Source organism: Oncorhynchus masou, unplaced genomic scaffold (genome assembly GCF_036934945.1).
Source record: "Oncorhynchus masou masou isolate Uvic2021 unplaced genomic scaffold, UVic_Omas_1.1 unplaced_scaffold_16972, whole genome shotgun sequence".
In the NCBI taxonomy this organism is placed as follows: domain Eukaryota; kingdom Metazoa; phylum Chordata; class Actinopteri; order Salmoniformes; family Salmonidae; genus Oncorhynchus; species Oncorhynchus masou.
Genome location: NW_027007126.1, coordinates 1 through 2314, shown reverse-complemented (window position 1 = coordinate 2314; position 2314 = coordinate 1). Strand labels below are relative to the sequence as shown.

General features: G+C 42.8%; 1 non-coding gene across 1 annotated transcript; it reads right to left on the bottom strand.

The window, feature by feature from the left end:
• Window positions 1-1957: 1957 nt before the first annotated feature.
• trnat-ugu (transfer RNA threonine (anticodon UGU)) lies at window positions 1958-2029 on the bottom strand. The gene has a single exon. It is a non-coding gene; the product is annotated as a tRNA-Thr (tRNA).
• Window positions 2030-2314: the final 285 nt, after the last annotated feature.

The window sequence follows — 2314 nt, the reverse complement described above, 5'->3', positions numbered from 1 at the left end:
TCGTCTGACGCAATAGCCCAGCCTACATATAGCCCAGCCTACATATACCTCCCCCAAGGGACATAGGGAACCCCAAGTAATAATAGCAACAAAAAAAACAGGGAAATAAAAGTAGGCTGAAACATTAGTAGGCCTAGGTTAGGCTATAGATCCCATCCCTCTCAGTTAAAGGAAAATAAATATAAATTGGATGGCTATAATGACATTTAGGGGGTGGGTCTTTGGATATCGGCTATATGTTGTCTTACCTCCTTTAGTAATGGCATTAACCGCATTTAGTCATTGGTCCATTTCTCATTGACCAGGATTGTCTTTCAAAACGCTTTGCCTCTTCGAGTTTTGAAGTGTCGCAAGACTCCTTGGTGAAGAATCCTGAGCTTGTTTGGGTATTTGAATCCCCTGAAGATGCCTCGTCAATTGAGTATTTCTTCACTTCGTCAAACTCTCGGCGCTTTCGGCGTATTCTAGCTGACAGGTCCTGGTGTAAAGCGAGTTTGGCGTTTCCCACTGTGATGGTGTTGTTTTTGCCACCTGTAGGACTCGTTCCTTGTCGGTGAATCTCAGGAAACGTATGGTGATTGGGCACGGTGGTTGTCTGGCCGGTGGTTGGGGTCCTCAGTGCTCGGTGAGCTCTCTCTCTCTCTCTCTCTATCTCTCTCTCTAAATCTCTCTCTATCTATCTTTCTCTCGGGAAGTTCTATAGGCCTGTCGGTGGACAGGTGGAGCCACTCTGGAAGTTTGTCTTGCAGGTAGCGGATCAGTGGCATGTTTCCCTCTTCTTTTTCACCCAGATTGAATAGAACACAATTATTCCTTCGCCCCCTGTTTTTCAATTTTCTTTTTTTTAGCATATGCTATTGTTTCCATGGCATCTGTCAATAAGTTTTCCATGGATAGGATTCGCCCCCTCTGCCTCGTCCAGGCACCCCGCGTTTATGGTTATCTTGTTGTTGATGTCAGGCAAAGCGTTTTCCAGGATTGTCACCTTGCCCCCGATCGCTGAGCTGAGAGTTAATGGCATCTAATTTGGTGTTTAGTTCTGGTACGTTGGGATCTCAACTCAGAAAGGATGTCTTCGACAGAGTGCGAGGTTGGCATTCTTGTACCTCGGGGAGCGGGTCCTCTTGCTCCTGGCTAATGGCGCTAGTCTTTTCTGAAGCTAGCTTCTTCTTGAGGCTTTTTCCGTCGCTAATGCTCGAGTCCGGGTAAAAATGTCACCTGTAGTGTCGCCTTTTGTAGCCGCCATGACTTTTTCTTACTAAAGCTAAATGAGTTTGAACTTGGGGTGGAGGTAAGATTAGGAATTGGAAACTACTTGTGCGGAGCTCTTAGTTCATGGGGCCATCTCATTCAAGGGTCACGTGATCCCCCGATTTAACCTTATTTAACTAGGCAAGTCAGTTAAGAACACATTCTTATTTACAATGATATGTATTGCTCATCATTGGTGTCGGCTGTTGTTTACTTATTTATTTGTTGTCTCATCACATTATTGTCCAAAAAAACGGAAACGTAGCTAATACACCAGTATTTATTGTTTCGAGTGGTGGGTGTTGTTATCGTGACCAGTGAGCTGAGATAAGGCAGATCTTTTTTTTAAGTACATTTCCATAATATCATCGAGCTTCCATAAACGTCGAACAAGGCTTGAACCCAGGATTGAACCCATGTGCTTCAGTTTTCAAAAACAGATGACTTTGCACATCTATTTCCTTCTTAAAATGTCTACATTCTGGAAAGTAGAGTTGTGCAAAAGCTAATTTCACAACTTAATATACTCATCAGAGAATTTGGGGATTAACTTCAGAGCGCATGCATTTCAAGTATTAGCTCTACCCTAGAGGCACATCCCCTTACTATATAATTAGCAGGGTTGCCATTTTGAGAAAGCTTCTTTTTTTTTCTTCAAAGGCATCCAGTGAAAGAACCATCCCATGGTACCAGCTATCTTTCAGTATGGCACAGATGGGATTTGAACCCATGATCTTCGGATTACAAGACCAACGCCTTACCACTTAGCCACCATGCCACTCCATGCTGGAATATATTTATCAACATTCTGGAAAGTAGTAGTTGTGTAATGTGAATTTGGCACACAAATAACATCTCTGTTTCCTGTGAGAATTTCAACATTCTGGAAAGTAGAAGTTGAGTAATGTGAATTTGGCACACAAATAACATCTCTGTTTCCTGTGAGAATTTCAACATTCTGGAAAGTAGAAGTTGAGTAATGTGAATTTGGCACACAAATACTCAGTGGAGAACATACAAGCAAGTATGGACAGTCATCCCACTTCTGACAGTTGTTTAGTGC